Source organism: Hyla sarda, chromosome 4 (genome assembly GCF_029499605.1).
Source record: "Hyla sarda isolate aHylSar1 chromosome 4, aHylSar1.hap1, whole genome shotgun sequence".
Classification (NCBI taxonomy): Eukaryota; Metazoa; Chordata; class Amphibia; order Anura; family Hylidae; genus Hyla; species Hyla sarda.
Genome location: NC_079192.1, coordinates 13,376,943 through 13,396,776, shown reverse-complemented (window position 1 = coordinate 13,396,776; position 19,834 = coordinate 13,376,943). Strand labels below are relative to the sequence as shown.

The 19,834-nt window shown below is 43.4% G+C and overlaps 1 long non-coding RNA gene across 1 annotated transcript in view; it reads right to left on the bottom strand.

Moving 5' to 3' along the window:
* LOC130367556 (uncharacterized) overlaps nucleotides 1–19,834 on the bottom strand; it is a 101,099-nt gene that overhangs the window by 19,677 nt on the left and 61,588 nt on the right. The window lies entirely within an intron of this gene.

The following is a 19,834-nucleotide window of genomic DNA, read 5'->3' as shown; positions in this document are numbered from 1 at the left end:
CAGAGAGCACTTAGACAGAAAAGAACAACCTTAACTTCAGAAGCTCATAAGTACTGAAAGAATTAAGATTTTTTAATAGAAGTAATTTACAAATCTGTTTAATTTTCTGGAGCCCGTCGATATATAAAAAAAATTTTTTTTCCTGGATAACCCCTTTAACTAAACCCGACAGTCATTCATTGAAAAGTATCCAGAAAGGTGAAGTTCCGCTAAAGCCGCTTTGTATTTAGGATATTATAGGTTCCTTTTGGCCTGGAGATTTTACTTCCAGAACGACTTACGGACATCACCTTAAGGTAAATCAGTTTAAAACATGTTACTGAGCGTTATGAATTGTCCTTAGTTAACGCGAAAAGGACTTTGCCAGGACGAACTGTAACCGTACGTTATTTTGCCACTACACACACGGTGCCCAGTTAAAGGGGTACTCGGGTGGAAAACTGATAATTTTTTTTTTTTTTAATCAACTGGTGCCAGAAAGTTAAACAGATTTGTAAATTACTTCTATTAAGAAATCTTAATGCTTCTAGTACTTATTAGCTGCTGAATACTACAGAGGAAATTGTTATCTTTTTGGAACACAGAGCTCTCTGCTGACATCACGAGCACAGTGCTCTTTTCTGACACCTCTGGCCATTTTAAGAACTGTCCAGAGTAGGAGAAAATCCCCATAGAAAACATATGCTGCTCTGGACAGTTCCTAAAATGGACAGAGATGTCAGCAGAGAGCACTTTGCTCACGATGTTAGCAGAGAGCTCTGTGTTCCAAAAATAAAAGAATTTCCTCTGTAGTATTCAGCAGCTAATAAGTACTGGAAGGATTAAGATTTTTTAATAGAAGTAATTTACAAATCAGTTTAACTTTTTTGGCACCAGTTGACAAAAAAAAGTTTTCCACCGGAGTACCCCTTTAAAGTTCTGAATGTTCTGTTGGATACGTGTCCTGCTTATAATTCAGAAGCTCCTTTACTATTGCCCAATGACGATGCTTTTACCCACGTCTCAGTTTATTAAAGATCTTCGCACTTCTATTGGACCTTTAGGTGGTGATCCCTCAGCGCTGACGGGTCATTCTTTCCGGATCGGTGCCGCTGCTGCAGCTTCGCAGAATGGAGTCCCGGTGCGACTAACCATGAAATTGGAGCGTTGGAAGTCAGGATGTTAAATGTGTTACATCCCAAATCCTCGTAAAGAGATGGACGACGCCTTCCAATCATTAATTATGTAATTGTTTTCTGTAATAAACAACTTTTTCTTTACATTGGAGTTTTGCCCTCTTTTTCAGGTTTACTCTATACGCGGCAGTAATGACGCAACTCAGACCGCATAGTTAGGTGGAAGGGGTTGTGTATGGTCAATCATAGGATGGTTAGGACTTAGGTAGGTACAATGGTCCCTCAAGTTACAATATTGGTTCCAGAACATCCAGTGTATGTTGGGACCATAACTCTGGAAACCTGATAATTGGTTCTGAAGCCCCCAAAATGTCATCTACTTTATCTTTAATCCTCACTTTTTCCTATTTTTGGATAACTAATATAGATAAAACAAGTCATTCCATATAAAAGTAATAAAGATCTGCTGGGAGCTGTAAATCACTCTGTCAGTGTTTCCCAAGCAGGGAGCCTCCAGCTGTTGCAGAACTACAACTCCCAGTATGCCTGGACAGCCAAAGGCTGGAGGCACCCTGCTTGAAAAACACTGGTCTGTATAGAGGACAGGAGCTTGTTCAGGGTCCTGTACAGTACTCGCAAAATGAAGCTGCCCTGACCTGGTGTCCAAAGGAGCAGCTAACTGCAGCACAGGTGAAGAGTTAACGTGGTGTCCCGGTACCGTATTGCATATCGTACCTTGTGTGGTGGTCCCAAGAGTCAGAATTACTACATTCAGGTAGGGTCCCCCTCTGCATATCAATATACTAATATATCTGGTTGTCACTGATATGAAACTTGTTGGTGAAACATTGTCTATGTAGCACTGTCATATAGATGGAGGACGTCCCAGTGTGCATGTATGTGCCTGTATATGTGAGCAAGTGAATCTATGTATGTGAGTGTGTGTATATATATAAGCAAGGGAATCTATGTATGTGTGTGTATATATATAAGCAAGTGAATCTATGTATGTGTGTGTGTGTATATATATATATATAAGCAAGTGAATCTATGTATGTGTGTGTGTGTGTATATATATATATATATAAGCAAGTGAATCTATGTATGTGAGTGTGTGTATATATATAAGCAAGGGAATCTATGTATGTGTGTGTATATATATAAGCAAGTGAATCTATGTATGTGTGTGTGTGTATATATATATATAAGCAAGGGAATCTATGTATGTGTGTGTGTATATATATATATAAGCAAGGGAATCTATGTATGTATGTGTGTGTATATATATAAGCAAGGGAATCTATGTATGTGTGTGTGTATATATATAAGCAAGGGAATCTATGTATGTGTGTGTGTATATATATAAGCAAGGGAATCTATGTATGTGTGTGTGTGTATATATATATAAGCAAGTGAATCTATGTGTGTGTGTGTATATATATATAAGCAAGGGAATCTATGTATGTGTGTGTGTGTGTATATATATATAAGCAAGGGAATCTATGTATGTATGTGTGTGTATATATATAAGCAAGGGAATCTATGTATGTGTGTGTGTATATATATAAGCAAGGGAATCTATGTATGTGTGTGTGTATATATATAAGCAAGGGAATCTATGTATGTGTGTGTGTGTATATATATATAAGCAAGTGAATCTATGTATGTGTGTGTGTGTGTATATATATATAAGCAAGTGAATCTATGTATGTGTATATATATAAGCAAGTGAATCTATGTATGTGTGTGTGTGTATATATATAAGCAAGGGAATCTATGTATGTGTGTGTATATATATAAGCAAGTGAATCTATGTATGTGTGTGTGTGTATATATATATATATATAAGCAAGGGAATCTATGTATGTGTGTGTATATATATATATAAGCAAGGGAATCTATGTATGTGTGTGTGTGTATATATATATAAGCAAGTGAATCTATGTGTGTGTGTGTATATATATATAAGCAAGGGAATCTATGTATGTGTGTGTGTGTGTATATATATAAGCAAGGGAATCTATGTATGTGTGTGTGTGTATATATATATATAAGCAAGTGAATCTATGTATGTGTGTGTGTATATATATAAGCAAGGGAATCTATGTATGTGTGTGTGTGTATATATATAAGCAAGTGAATCTATGTATGTGTGTGTGTGTATATATATATAAGCAAGTGAATCTATGTATGTGTATATATATGTGAGCAAGGGAATCTATGTATGTGTGTGTGTGTATATATATAAGCAAGGGAATCTATGTATGTGTGTGTGTGTATATATATAAGCAAGTGAATCTATGTATGTGTGTGTGTGTATATATATATAAGCAAGTGAATCTATGTATGTGTATATATATGTGAGCAAGGGAATCTATGTATGTGTGTGTGTGTATATATATAAGCAAGGGAATCTATGTATGTGTGTGTATATATATGTGAGTGATTGTATGTGTGTACCTGTATGTATGATGTGCTTATTGGATATATCTGTTTGTATATATTACATGTTATATGTGTGTCTGTGTATTTGTTTCTTCATGTATATTTGTACCTGTATGTATGTGTCAGTGTCTCTTTGTATGTGTGTATATTACCTATGTACTGTATGTGTGTATATGACCTATGTACTGTATGTGTGTATATGACCTATGTACTGTATGTGTGTATATGACCTATGTACTGTATGTGTGTATATGACCTATGTACTGTATGTGTGTATATGACCTATGTACTGTATGTGTGTATATGACCTATGTACTGTATGTGTGTATATGACCCATGTACTGTATGTGTGTATATGACCCATGTACTGTATGTGTGTATATGACCCATGTACTGTATGTGTGTATATGACCCATGTACTGTGTATATGACCCATGTACTGTGTATATGACCCATGTACTGTGTATATGACCCATGTACTGTGTATATGACCCATGTACTGTGTATATGACCCATGTACTGTGTATATGACCCATGTACTGTGTGTGTATGAGCCGTGTACTGTGTGTGTATGAGCCGTGTACCGTGTGTGTGTATGACCCGTGTACCGTGTGTGTGTATGACCCGTGTACCGTGTGTGTATGACCCGTGTATGACCCGTGTACCGTGTGTGTGTATGACCCGTGTACCGTGTGTGTGTGTATGACCCGTGTACCGTGTGTGTGTATGACCCGTGTACCGTGTGTGTGTATGACCCGTGTACCGTGTGTGTGTGTGTGTATGACCCGTGTACCGTGTGTGTGTGTGTGTATGACCCGTGTACCGTGTGTGTGTGTATGACCCGTGTACCGTGTGTGTGTGTATGACCCGTGTACCGTGTGTGTGTATGACCCGTGTACCGTGTGTGTGACCCGTGTACCGTGTGTGTGTGTGTGTGTGTGTGACCCGTGTACCGTGTGTGTGTGTATGACCCGTGTACCGTGTGTGTGTGTGTGTGTATGACCCGTGTACCGTGTGTGTGTGACCCGTGTACCGTGTGTGTGTGTGACCCGTGTACCGTGTGTGTGTGTGACCCGTGTACCGTGTGTGTGTGTGACCCGTGTACCGTGTGTGTGTGTGACCCGTGTACCGTGTGTGTGTGTGACCCGTGTACCGTGTGTGTGTGTGACCCGTGTACCGTGTGTGTGTGTGACCCGTGTACCGTGTGTGTGTGTGACCCGTGTACCGTGTGTGTGTGTGACCCGTGTACCGTGTGTGTGTGTGTGACCCGTGTACCGTGTGTGTGTGACCCGTGTACTGTGTGTGTATGACCCGTGTGTATATGACCCGTGTACTGTTTGTGCCTTTATGGTATGTGCTTGTATGTATTGTATGAAGCACATTATTAGGGAATTATTGGAGGAATGTAAGCACAGTATATAGGGAATTTATGGAAGCACAGTATATAGGGAATTTATGGAAGCACAGTATATATTTCATTATATTGGAACATTATATTTTTATGTATTCTGGCACTGTGTATAGATTCTTGGGGTGCGGTCACACGTGCCTATTTTTGCTGCAGATTTTGCTTCCCATTGACAATGGGAAGAGAAATCTGCTAAAGCAAATCTGCAGCAGAAAATACGCACGTGTGAACGCACCCTTAGTGGTGGCACAGTATAGTTATAGTTGAATAATAGTGGCACAGTATATAGTTAATGGTGGCACAGTATATAGGGAATTAATAGATGAATGGTGGCACAGTATATAGTTAATTAATGGTGGCACAGTATATAGGGAATTAATAGATGAATGGTGGCACAGTATATAGGGAATTAAGGGGGGTACGGAATATAATTAAAGGGAAACTGACAGGCTGTTTACTTACACTAAACCCAATACACTAGGTTACAGTGCATGTATACAAAAATTGGTCTTTCCATTTTCTAGGTATTGCCCCACATTGCTAGTATGCAAATTCAGTCTTGTGCGCAATGGAGGCGGAGCTTCCCTACCTCCATCCTGTATGCTGTGCCATGCCCGGCCGTCTTTCTATATTTATTCTTTTTTTTTTTTTTTTTTGCCAACTCTAGTATATTGTAGCATGTAAGTATATATTAGTGTGGTGTTCATCTCATTAGTGTAAGAACCAGAGCTGTGTGGAGATTCCTGCATAAAATTGGTGCTGGGTGATTGGTGCTGGGGGATTGGTGCTGGGGGATTGGGTGCTGGGGGATTGGGTGCTGGGGGATTGGTGATGGGTTCTGTCAGAGGTCAGACCGGGGCATATAGGGGGAGATTTATTAAAACCTTTGCAGAGGAAAAGCCCTCAGCAAAACAATCTGGTTGCTATGGGCGACTGCACCGCTCTTTCTCTGCACAGGTTTTGATAAATCTCCTCTATAATATAGTATATTATAGGGCAGCTGTCACATGTTTTCTGTAAATAAGACTGGTAGCACAGCCAAAGTGTATATACACATGGCGGACCTTCATAGAAACTGTTCTTGACTTTATTTTACAAAAACACCAACTTTTATGGGGGCTAGGAATGTCGAGGATGCCCGGCCGGAGTCCACTGTGTGCCTGGGCCGCAGCACATCTCCCCATTAAGTCTGGCAGACGTTTTCTAAATTATGAAAAGTGCCCTCCTTTTTTTTTTTTTTACTTGAGTCCCTGCCCTTCAAAATGTCTGTGCACGTCCCTGCTCAGGGGAATCTATCCCAAATAATCTATATGACAGTGCTACATAGACAACGTGTCACCAACAAGTTTCATATCAGTGACAACCAGATTAGTACAGTGATATGCACAGGGTGATCAAGGGTTAATAGCAGATACCACATGCAGGCTGGTTGGTTTCCACAGTAACAGCATAGGTTATTGGCGATAGAAAGTAACGTGTCGCCAGGTTGTCACAGTCCTATCTGTAAGTCGTGCAGGGCGCCGGGTTCGGTATACATGGAATATAATATTGGCGTTCGTGGAGCTGAGCTCCGTGGAATCTTCATATTAGATTAGATAGATATAAATCCTATAGAGGTGGGGGGGGGGGCACAATCCCTCCAGTAAGTAGTCTCCATGGTGGGGCCCCATTTCGGTTTTGATTAGATCCCTTCACATATTGTGGCAGTAATACCCAGTATCTCTGAGGACGAAGGGGGTTAAAGGTCAAGTTGCATTTCATTCTGATCTATGGTGCCTAGGGGGGCAGCGGGATGGTAAATCAACCACTTATTCCTTAATTTCCTGCTCTATGGGTCCTGCTGCTTCCACAAGTACCAAGTTTTGGGGGCCACTACACCCCAGGGTTTTCCTGATTGTGTAGATTTTTCCAGTTGCCCAATGGGGCCCCCAAGTAGTGTCTTTCTCAACCATCCTGCGTCATTTAGTGTTTTTGGACAATAATACATGGAGCGGTACCATTGCTGGGAGTTTTAGTTCTTCCATGCAATACCTACATGTGGCCAGTAGGTGTCACTGTTACAGCAGGAATCCTGATCTACCCACTTCGTGGAAATCGCAACCGGAATCTGGTATAGAATGGTAAAGACCATTACTGCCGAAGACATAGGGGGAGATGGAAGCTCAGGGGCCCGTCTCCTGCCATCTAGACTACAAATCCCATCATGCCCCCAATAGCCTGCAGCTGGAAGCGCATGCTCAGAGTTGTAGTTGCAAAAGCTAGAGAGCCGCAGGTTGAGGAGTACAGACTCATGAACCCCACTAGGTGGAGCCACCTCCAGACGAGCAACGAGCACAACGCACCGGCGCTGGATACATAGTCTGTTATAATGTGTGTTTATCAACCAGGGAGCCTCCGACTGTTGTAAAACTACAACTACCAGCATGCCCTTTGGCTGTCCGGGCACGCTGGTAGTTGTAGTTTAGCAAGAATGGGATCCTCTCTTCTAAAGGTGTAGTATAGAGATATAGAAGAGTGTGATCCTCTCTTCTGAGGGTGTACTATAGAGATATAGAGGAGCAGGATCTTCTCTTCTGAGGGTGTACTATAGAGATATAGAGGAGCAGGATCCTCTCTTCTGAGGGTGGACTATAGAGATATAGAGGAGCAGGACCCTCTCTTCTGATGGTGTACTATAGAGATATAGAGGAGCGGGATCCTCTCTTCTGAGGGTGGACTATAGAGATATAGAGGAGCAGGATCCTCTCTTCTGAGGGTGTACTATAGAGATATAGAGGAGCAGGATCCTCTCTTCTGATGGTGTACTATAGAGATATAGAGGAGCAGGATCCTCTCTTCTGAGGGTGTACTATAGAGATATAGAGGAGCAGGATCCTCTCTTCTGAGGGTGTACTATAGAGATATATGGGAGCGGGATCCTCTCTTCTGAGGGTGTACTATAGAGATATTGAGGAGCAGGATCCTCTCTTCTGAGGGTGTACTATAGAGATATAGAGGAGCAGGATCCTCTCTTCTGAGGGTGTACTATAGAGATATAGAGGAGCAGGATCCTCCCTTCTGAGGGTGTACTATAGAGATATAGAGGAGCGGGATCCTCTCTTCTGATGGTGTAGTATAGAGATATAGAGGAGCAGGATCCTATCTTCTGAGGGTGTACTATAGAGATAAAGAGGGGCAGGATCCTCTCTTCTGAGGGTGTACTATAGAGATATAGAGGAGCGGGATCCTCTCTTCTGAGGGTGTACTATAGAGATATAGAGGAGCAGGATCCTCTCTTCTGAGGGTGTACTATAGAGATATAGAGGAGCAGGATCCTCCCTTCTGAGGGTGTACTATAGATATATAGAGGAGCGGGATCCTCTCTTCTGATGGTGTAGTATAGAGATATAGAGGAGCAGGATCCTATCTTCTGAGGGTGTACTATAGAGATATAGAGGGGCAGGATCCTCTCTTCTGAGGGTGTACTATAGAGATATAGAGGAGCAGGAGCCTCTCTTCTGATGGTGTACTATAGAGATATAGGGGAGCGGGATCCTCTCTTCTGATGGTGTACTGTAGAGATATAGAGGAGCAGGAGCCTCTCTTCTGATAGTGTACTATAGAGATATAGGGGAGCGGGATCCTCTCTTCTGAGGGTGTACTATAGAGATATAGTGGAGCGGGATCCTCTCTTCTGAGGGTGTGCTATAGAGGAGTATGATCCTCTCTTCTGAGGGTGTACTGTAGAGATATAGAGGAGCGGGATAATCTCTTCTGAGGGTGTACTATAGAGATATAGGGGAGCAGGATCCTCTCTTCTGATGGTGTACTATAGAGATATAGAGGAGCAGGATCCTCTCTTCTGAGGGTGTACTGTAGAGATATAGAGGAGCAGGATCCTATCTTCTGAGGGTGTACTATAGAGATATAGAGGAGCGGGATCCTCTCTTCTGAGGGTGTACTATATAGATATAGGGGAGCGGGATCCTCTCTTCTGAGGGTGTACTATAGAGATATAGAGGAGCAGTATCCTATCTTCTGAGGGTGTACTATAGAGATATAGAGGAGCAGGATCCTATCTTCTGAGGGTGAGTTATAGAGATATTGAGGAGCAGGATCCTCTCTTCTGATGGTGTGCTGTAGAGATATAGAGGAGCAGGATCCTATCTTCTGAGGGTGTACTATAGAGATATATATAGGGGAGCAGGAGCCTCTCTTCTGAGGGTGTACTATAGAGATATAGAGGAGCGGGATCCTCTCTTCTGAGGGTGTACTATAGAGATATAGAGGAGGAGGATCCTCTCTTCTGAGGGTGTACTATTTAGATATAGAGGAGCGGGATCCTATCTTCTGAGGGTGAGTTATAGAGATATTGAGGAGCAGGATCCTCTCTTCTGATGGTGTGCTGTAGAGATATAGAGGAGCAGGATCCTATCTTCTGAGGGTGTACTATAGAGATATATATAGGGGAGCAGGAGCCTCTCTTCTGAGGGTGTACTATAGAGATATAGAGGAGCGGGATCCTCTCTTCTGAGGGTGTACTATAGAGATATAGAGGAGCGGGATCCTCTCTTCTGAGGGTGTACTATAGAGATATAGAGGAGCGGGATCCTCTCTTCTGAGGGTGGACTATAGAGATATAGAGGAGCGGGATCCTCTCTTCTGAGGGTGGACTATAGAGATATAGAGGAGTGGGATCCTCTCTTCTGAGGGTGGACTATAGAGATATAGAGGAGCGGGATCCTCTCTTCTGAGGGTGGACTATAGAGATATAGAGGAGCAGGATCCTCTCTTCTGAGGGTGTACTATAGAGATATAGAGGAGCGGGATCCTCTCTTCTGAGGGTGTACTATAGAGATATAGAGGAGCGGGATCCTCTCTTCTGAGGGTGTACTATAGAGATAGAGGAGCAGGATCCTCTCTTCTGAGGGTGTACTATAGAGGAGCGGGATCCTCTCTTCTGAGGGTGTACTATAGAGGAGCGGGATCCTCTCTTCTGAGGGTGTACTATAGAGGAGCGGGATCCTCTCTTCTGAGGGTGGACTATAGAGATATAGAGGAGCGGGATCCTCTCTTCTGAGGGTGTACTATAGAGATATAGAGGAGCGGGATCCTCTCTTCTGAGGGTGTACTATAGAGATATAGAGGAGCGGGATCCTCTCTTCTGAGGGTGTACTATAGAGATAGAGGAGCAGGATCCTCTCTTCTGAGGGTGTACTATAGAGGAGCGGGATCCTCTCTTCTGAGGGTGTACTATAGAGGAGCGGGATCCTCTCTTCTGAGGGTGTACTATAGAGGAGCGGGATCCTCTCTTCTGAGGGTGTACTATAGAGATATAGAGGAGCGGGATCATCTCTTCTGAGGGTGTACTATAGAGATATAGAGGAGCGGGATCCTCTCTTCTGAGGGGGGACTGTAGAGATATAGAGGAGGAGGATCTTCTCTTCTGTATATGATGTACATAGTAGCAGGTTTTTACATCCACCATAGGGACAGCTGTAAATAATAGTGAGTTTGTAGAGGGGAGGAAACTGGTAAAACTGATCGTCATGAATCCTACATAAGTTTGTCCTGAAATGACTTGAACGCCTCCAGTTCTGCATATATTAAAGAATTACAGAACTTTGTCCAGACAAATCACAATGAAGTCATCCACTTCCTAACCTCAACGCGAAGTTGACTCTATAGCACATGACTCTTCTATAATTCCCACCTCATCTTCATAAGACGTCTCCAGATTATGATTATTGTCCTTGTTAAATTCAACCCCAGGTACAAACCTCAGGAGGTCAGTCCTATATCACCCTGGTGACTATATGTCCCACTAAGGGGGGGAGATAATCTCCCCAATTTTGACTGATCATGGAAGATCACTGTGTCTGGACATCCAGCCCATGACCCCCTTTGGACAACCCCTTCACATATATCTACAATCTTTTACATACACATTGCTTCAAGTAAGGCTGTGTTCACACATATGTCTTTGGCTCCATAGTTTCTCCATTAAAGGGGTACTCCACCCCTAGACATCATATCCCCTATCCAAAGAATAGGGGATAAGATTTCTGATCGAGGAGGTCCCACCGCTGAGGACCCCCGCAATCTCTCATGCAGCACCCACCTGTCTCAGCTGCACGGAATGATCGATCCGTGTCTGAAGACTCACGACCACGGGGCCGGAGTATCGTGACGTCACTTAATGCAAGCCTATGGGAGGGGCGTGACGATCAGGCATCTTGTCCCCTATCCTTTGGATAGTGGATTAGAGGTCTTAGATACCGAACAAGTTAAAGTGGTACTCCTGCCCTGACAGAATAATGAAGAGCTGATAGATCTGGTGCATGATAGGATGCCACCAGAGCCCAATGAACCCCATTGACTTTTATATGGGGGTTGTTCCATCTGTGGGCTTGGTCCCCGCCCAACGCTACGCCAGTCTTAGGTTAGGGACCAACTCTGACTAGGTGGCCTTGATGTAGCGGTTGGGCTTGTATTTTTTGATCAAAATGTATAATAACAACCTGCTTATTTTTTTTAATTAGGCTGAGAAGCAAATAGCTCAAAATACAAATGGTGGATTTGTGGCTGTGTTTCTCTATTTGTGCTGGACTTTTATATGGGCCTTTGAGTTTCTTTCATGGCGTCCATGCTGAGTTGTAATACTACATAGTTGTATAACATCTGGAGGTCCATAGTCTTGGGAGACTACTGTTCAAGAGGTTCCATAATCAAGATCTATGAACACCATCTGTCTGCAGAACATTACTCCCTCTGGGAGGAGATCATCTGCAGAGCGTGCTCAGTATACACAGCACACAATGTTCTCTATTAGGTCACTGCAGAACAGGAAAACAAAGGTTACCAGGGAACGGAGATTAGAAAACCCTTCTGACAATATGGGACACAATGGAAGGACTAGTGGGGTATGTATCGTACGATAGGTTACCTATCACCTCACACTGATAAATCCCATAGTGATGGACAGAGGCCTATGGCCTACATATAAGTGGCCTGTACTAGATGTTATCTTATACATATAGACCACACCCGGAACATTGTGTACAGTCGTCGGGACCTCACCTACAAACATATCAATATAATAGAACAGACCCAAAGACTGCTACAAAATGGTGGAAGGTTTTCTAAGCATAACACGTATCAAAGTGGAGACCGTTGCTGTCCCAGTTCCCAACAGAATAGTATAGGGGGTTGGGGGAAAATATCAGTCCTTGTCCCCTACAGAACAGAATAGAAGAGAAAGAGGTGGAGAACATTACAGTCCTGGTCCCCTACCGAATAGAAGAGGTGGAGGAGGTGGGGAACATTACAGTCCTGGTCCCCTACAGAATAGAAGAGGAGGAGGTGGAGAACATTACAGTCCTGGTCCCCGACAGAATAGAAGAGGAGGAGGTGGAGAACATTACAGTCCTGGTCCCCTACAGACTAGAAGAGGTGGAGGAGGAGGTGGGGAACATTACAGTCCTGGTCCCCTACAGAATAGAAGAGGAGGAGGTGGAGAACATTACAGTCCTGGTCCCCTACAGACTAGAAGAGGTGGAGGAGGAGGTGGGGAACATTACAGTCCTGGTCCCCTACAGAATAGAAGAGGAGGAGGTGGAGAACATTACAGTCCTGGTCCCCTACAGAATAGAAGAGGAGGGTGTGGAGAACACAACAGTCCTGGTCCCCTACAGAATAGAAGAGGTGAAGGTGGGGAACATTACAGTCCCAGTCCCCTAAAGAATAGAAGAGTTGGAGGTGGAGAACATTACAGTCCAGGTCCCCTACAGAATAGAAGAGGAGGGGGTGGAGAACATTACAGTCCTGGTCCCCTACAGAATAGAAGAGGAGGAGGTGGAGAACATTACAGTCCTGGTCCCCTACAGACTAGAAGAGGAGGAGGAGGAGGTGGAGAACATTACAGTCCTGGTCCCCTACAGACTAGAAGAGGAGGAGAACATTGCTGCTGACTAGTCCTCCCATTGAACATCATTGAACTGTGTATCCCAATAGAGCAGTGGTCTCCAACCTGGGCCTCTCTAGCTGAACCAGAACTCCAGTCTCATGGTCAAGGCAACAGCAAGAGAATATTACGTTGAAAACCCCAGTAAACTCCTTCAGTGTCAAACTAGGCTGCATGGGCCCATCGGTGGAGTTGTGGGGACAGTGTCATGGCACGGCACACCTACTATCTAAGGCCCTGGATGTGCTGCTCTGCCAAGGTGTAGTAAGGGATTTGATATTGTTTACTGTGGGACCCGTTCCACTATTGAATGTCGTCCTTCATTATACTATATAATGTATATAAAAAAAAATATTTGTGGGATATATAAAATAAAACTAAAGAGATTACAAAGCGTCCTCCTCCCGGACTCCTCAGTGATCAGTTGTGGTGAAACCTGGCAGTAGGACCCAGAGCAGATTTTCGTTGCACAAAGCTACCACTGATTTCAATGGGATTTCCGCTGACCTCTTCACACTGCAAATTCCCAATACTGATTCCACCGAAAGAATGAGCATGAGAATCTTGACTAAATTTCTGCGGTGGATCTGCACTTTTCAAGGGGAACCCCGCTGCTCAGCATTTGGAACATACTGTTCCAAACGCTGGAGCCGGTGCCGGGAGCTCGTGACGTCATATCCCCGCCCCCTCGATGCAAGACTATGGGAGGGGGCGTGACAGTCGTCACGCCCCCTCCCATAGACTTGCATTGAGGGGGTGGGACGTCATGAGGGGGTGGGGCTATGACGCCACGAGCTCCCGGCGCCAGTCCCAGCATTCGGAACAGTTTGTTCCAAACGCTGAGCAGTGGAGTACCCCTTTAAGCTCCATCCAATTGATGAACATCGCCTCTTTAGTGGGTTCTACCAGAAGATAAAACATTCTTCGGACAGAATCCAATTCTTAGTTCCGATACAGAATAAGCAGAAAAATTCCATTGAAATCAAAGAAACTCTGATTCCGCACTGAATGTCCGTATTGTAAATGGGACCCTAGGTGGACCAAAGAAAAGGCATTAAAGTAACTAAATAAGAAAAACACTCTGTGCATGGAGGCAAAAACACTGAGGCCAGATGTTAGATAAGAAATGCCAGACCCACATGGAGTTTTTATTTTTGCCCTTTTTTATTTTATTTTATTTAGGTTTTTTTTATCCATTTTAGTGGTGTTTTTAATCTTTGTTTTTCAAAATAGAAGCATTCTCTGGCTATGGATTCTTTGTTCTCAAGAAATTTTGGTGTTTTTCTATAGACTCCTATAGTTGAAAAAAAAAAAAATCTGAAAAAACACTGGAAAAGAATCACATTACTTCTAATGGGAAAACACACAGGTGATGTAATAAAATATTAAAGGCCTATACTAATACACACTATTTTCCGAACCCCCACCACCACCACCACCACCCACCAAATAGCCAAACAGAGGTTGTTTGTATCCAAATAAGAAAGCAAAGGTTCAGCTCACCATTAGCAGCATGCAGACCCAGATCAGAATGAACTCCGCACACCCTCCAGCGGAAGCCTCGGAATACACAAGGGCCGTGTTCCCAGGTACAACAGGTGAGCAAAGGAAAAAATAGATCCGGCTCCCAAGACTGGATAAAAGTTTGTGGCTTTATTATAACATATTAAAATCCAAATAAGAAAAGGTGATGGCTAAAATAACAAACGAAACGCATCAACGCGTTTCGACTTGTTAACAAGTCTTAATCATGATTAAGACTTGTTAACAAGTCGAAACGCGTTGGTGCATTTCGTTTGTGATTTTAGCCATCACCTTTTCTTCTTATTTGGATTTTAATATGTTATAATAAAGCCACGAACTTTTATCCAGTCTTGGGAGCCGGATCTACTTTTTCCTTTGCTCAGAGGTTGTTTGTAGCCTTAGTTTCTCCTGTGGTGGCACTGCTTAATGGAAACACTAAGTACTACACAGTGCTCATTCATATCAGTGGGTTGTTCTTCTAATAAAGAACAGGGCAGGTCCTCCAGCACAAGGGGCACTCTTTATACCTGTTCTCCACTTTGGCCAAGACACCAAGACCCTCGCTATTAATTTTCCTGCTCTCCTTTTCTGTCAGACCGTGACTCCCTTCTTAGTCTCTAACCCAGAAGAACATTTTACTACAAATATGATGGAACCATTAATGATTAACAAGTCCAGACGGTGATAAGAGGAAATCTGCTACTTCACATAGTTCAGATAACAGCAAAGAAAAGTGAGCGAAGACCTAAAGCTGAAGAAGACGTGAAGGTCTGAGAACATCGACAAGGAAAGAGACCCTTTAGAGTCACTACATTAAGGTGAACATTCTTGACTGGACAATCTGAGGACTCGACAGATCCAATATGAACCTGTCTCAGAGGATCTCTTCCATTCTTCAGTTCCAGAGACCAACATCTTCTCCTCTCCATTTTCTCAGAGAAAGCAAACCTCTCCAGACTTGGCCACTCTCCAGCCAAGCGGAGCTCACCGGAGCTCGAAATGTTGGATCGGACGGATTGAATGATCTTTTCCAGGAAAGGATCGGCAACCTAGGAGGAAAGGAGAAGGTTCTACTGGTGGGGGGAGGTGAATACAGTCCAGAAGATGGTGGCAGTCTCGGCATGTTGCAAGAACTGTATTCTGCTCTATTCCAGATGCCCAAAAAGGAAATTTTTTTAAAAACAGAAGAGAACACTAAAGATGGAACCAACAATTCTTTGACTTGTGTTATCTCAAATTCTTCATCGAAATCAAGGATGTTAGAATATCCCGTTGTTCTGGCAGTGTTTCGGGTACGGTTTATAATTGACTGTACAAACTTAATAAAATGGATCTTGAAGGATATCCGGCTGAGGACAAGGAAAGTTGGATCCACCGTTGTGGGAATTGTCTACTCTTTGGAAGAGGAGAAAAAGATGGAGTCCTTGGAACGGCTGAAAAACTTGATGAAACAGGTCTTTAAGGACCAGCCATGGGGAGTCTGCTGCTACAATGGATCCAAGCCTAAGTCTATTTTGGAGGTAAAGAGGATAATCACCAAAACCATGGGCGTGACCACAAGTTCAGGTAGATATATCCTTGTTCCTCTAGGTTCCACATTACACATATGAAGTCTTCTAGTAATTCTAAAATGTATGTGTCTAGTTTTTACCTGACAGCAAATGTTCCTTATCTTATGATTCTGAGATACCTTCTGTATTATACTCCAGAGCTGTACTCAATGGGGGAGATTGATCAAATCCAGTGTCTATAAAAAGTTGACCAGTTGCCCATAGAAACCAATCCGATCACTTCTTTCATTTTTAAAAAGGCCTGTAGAAAAGGAAAGAAGCAATCTGATTGGTTGCTATGGGCAACTGGTCAACTCCCCCCCCCCCCCCCCCCAATATCCTGATATATTGGCCTCCAGTTGCCTTTATCTGTGGGTTACATTGACTTGTTACCCCATCATTTTATTTCTATGAATCCCAAGAAAAACCTGACAAGATTCTATTATTTGGGCACTACGTGGTGGTATGTTGTTTATATACGGATGATATGTTTTACACAAGGTTTCAGTGCAATTTCTAAATGTGTTTCACAGATGGCTATGCCTTAATAGAAGACGACAGCACTCAGCTGGAAAGAACATTTCGAGAACTCGTGGTCCAGTTGGGGGGTAAAGAGAGATTTCTCCTTCTCGGGAATATTTGTCCATTGCCATGTAACTCCGAAAAAACGTGGTTGTTCAAGGAGATTATAGAAGCCCTCTTTGATGGTGACCAATGTGGAATGGACACCCATGAAGAGAACGAAACGGTAACACAAGACAACCTAAAGAAATCGACCCAAGAATGTATACAGCTACCCAAACCAAGATCCTTCCCTTACCCGCTTATCTTGGTGGTCTTTCGCTCAAAGTTCCTCAAGGATGAGGAGAACATGGCTCTGGTCAAAGAGACTCTTGCTGACATCAAAACACGGGTGACCATGTGTTCTACCCAAGTGATCGGGGTGGTTTTTAGTGAGGAGCCTCATGACGGAACCAAAGAGCAAAGGTGCCAGACATTGTTGCAGAGGATCCTATGCCAGACGTTCAGTTGTCCAACCGGGGTGTGCAGCTTTGTGCGGACAAACCTGGAATCGGTGGACGGGGTAAAGAGATGCATGTGCAATGTCTTAAAAATGTCTTGAAAGATGTGTTTTTATCCTGTGAAGGCTCCCTAGGCGGTCAACTCTTTGAGAGGACAACCTAAAACCGGTCTAGGTAAAGCAATAGACTTTTTGAAGATGAAATGAATATGCAGCACTCACCACCTCTTTACTTTAGATTCATCTTGGCCCTGATGCCTTAAAGGGGTACCCCACTGGAATTTTTTTTTTTATCATCAACTGGTGCCAGAAAGTTAAACAGAATTGTAAATTACTTCTATAAAAAAAAAATCTTAATCCTTTCAGTACTTATCAGCTGCTGTATGATCCACAGGAAGTTCTTTTCTTTTTGAATTTCCTTTCTGTCTGACCACAGTGCTCTCTGCTGCCACCTCTGTCCATGTCAGGAACTGTCCAGGGTAGCTGAGGTTTTCTATGGGGATTTGCTCCTACTCTGGACAGTTCTTAAAATGGACAGAGGTGTCAGCAGAGAGCACTGTGGTCAGGCAAAATGCCTGATGAAGATCCTGGTCCAGGATCGAAACGCGTTGCCTTACCAATAAAATTAACTACTTATACACCTTGGGAGAAGCACCTTTGTCCAGGGAACAATTTTCCATTTTTCTACCTCTCAATCAGAAGACAAGCTGTCATTTTGTGGTCAGTGCTGGATATTCATTCCTAGCACATAGTTCGGGGGACTGATATTTGCTGAGCACCACCGTGACACCCAGACGCTGTGTTATGTGGCATATGGACATGTACAGTAATGAAGACTCAATTCTTTGTTTGAAGATAGACAGTGGAACATCCAAAGACTTTATCATCTCAAACTCCTTCCCATTCATACAGCCTTTCCCCCCCAAATTGGGAATTATGTCAACGTGGCCTAGGTTAAAGAATCCTTCAAGATCACAATGTTATCTTCCCCAAATAGTTGATGCTTTAGTTTCTGCGAGACTCTGGAAGTTTGGAAAACCAAACTTGTCTATGAAAATGATATCTCCGATGTTCAGTCAACAGTTGTATTCTTGTATGTTGGGAGGTCTAGAGGGTTTTATGTCAATATATCATGGACCATGCGTATTATTTGTTGCTCACTTCTTGTCTTTAATCTGCAGACCCTGAAGTTTAAAGGAGAACTCAAACAAAAGTTAACTCATCCCCTATCCACAGGATAGGGGATAAGTACCTTATCACAGGGGTCTGACCGCTGGGACCTCCGCGATCTCTGGGACAGGACCTGGCTCTCTCACCAAGGAGTACGTGTCGTTTACGTGCTCCATTTCTAAGGGAACGCTGGAGATGCGCCTGGGTGTTATACTCAAGTCTTTTCGTCGCTCCCATAGAAATGAATGGAGCCCATGCCATCTACAGCGTGCACTCCTCACTGAGCACCGAGGCCCAGCAATCGGAGCCCCCGCAATCAGCTACTTATTCTCTGGGTAGGGAATATGTAAATTTTTGACGAAGCTCTCCTTTAGGAGCACGTTCTGTCTACGTGCTCCATTCATTTCTATGGGAACGCTGGAGATGCGCCTGGGTGTTATACTCAAGTCTTTTCGTCGCTCCCATAGAAATGAATGGAGCGCATGCCGTCTGCAGAGAACGCTCCTCACTGAGCACCGGGGCCCAGCAGTCGGACCCCCGCAATCAGCTACTACTATGTGGATAGGGAAAGCTCTCTAACAGGTCTGGTCTGGAATCTGAATCATTTATTTTTAAGACACCAGAGCACACCCCTTTATCTACAGACCCCCAGACCACACCCCTTATTCTGCAGACCCCAGACCATACCCTTTAATCTAAAGTTTAACAGGTATTGTCTAGGGTCAGAAGACCTTAGAACACAAGCTTTCATTTGCAGACCCCAGATGAGACAATTTAATCTACAAACTCCAAACCAGACTCCTCAGTCTTCAGACCTCAGACCCGACCCCTTAATCAGGTGTAATGGTCTAAATACCCTAGACCACAACCCTTATTCTGCAGAAACCAGACCAGATACACGGCAATATTATGAGGGGATACAGCAATATTATGAGGGGATACAGCAATATGATGAGGGTACACGGCAATATTATGAGGAGACACGGCAATATTATGAGGAGACACGGCAATATTATGAGGAGACACGGCAATATTATGAGGGGACACGGCAATATTATGAGGGGATACACGGCAATATTATGAGGGGATACACGGCAATATTATGAGGGGACACGGCAATATTTTGAGGATACACAGCAATATTATGAGGGGACACGGCAATATTTTGAGGATACACGGCAATATTATGAGGGGACACGGCAATATTTTGAGGGGACACAGCAATATTATGAGGGGACACGGCAATATTATGAGGATACACGGCAATATTATGAGGGGACACGGCAAATATTATGAGGGGATACGGCAATATTATGAGGGGACGTGGCAATATTATGAGGGGATGCGGCAATATTATGAGGGGACACAGCAATATTATGAGGGGACACAGCAATATTATGAGGATACGGGGCAATATTAAGGTACACAGCAATATTATGAGGGTACACAGCTAAATTATGAGGGGACACAGCAATATTATGAGGGTACACAGCTAAATTATGAGGGGACACAGCAATATTATGAGGGGACACGGCAATATTTTGAGGATACACAGCAATATTATGAGGGGACACAGCAATATTATGAGGGGACACGGCAATATTATGAGGATACACGGCAATATTATGAGGGGACACGGCAAATATTATGAGGGGATAC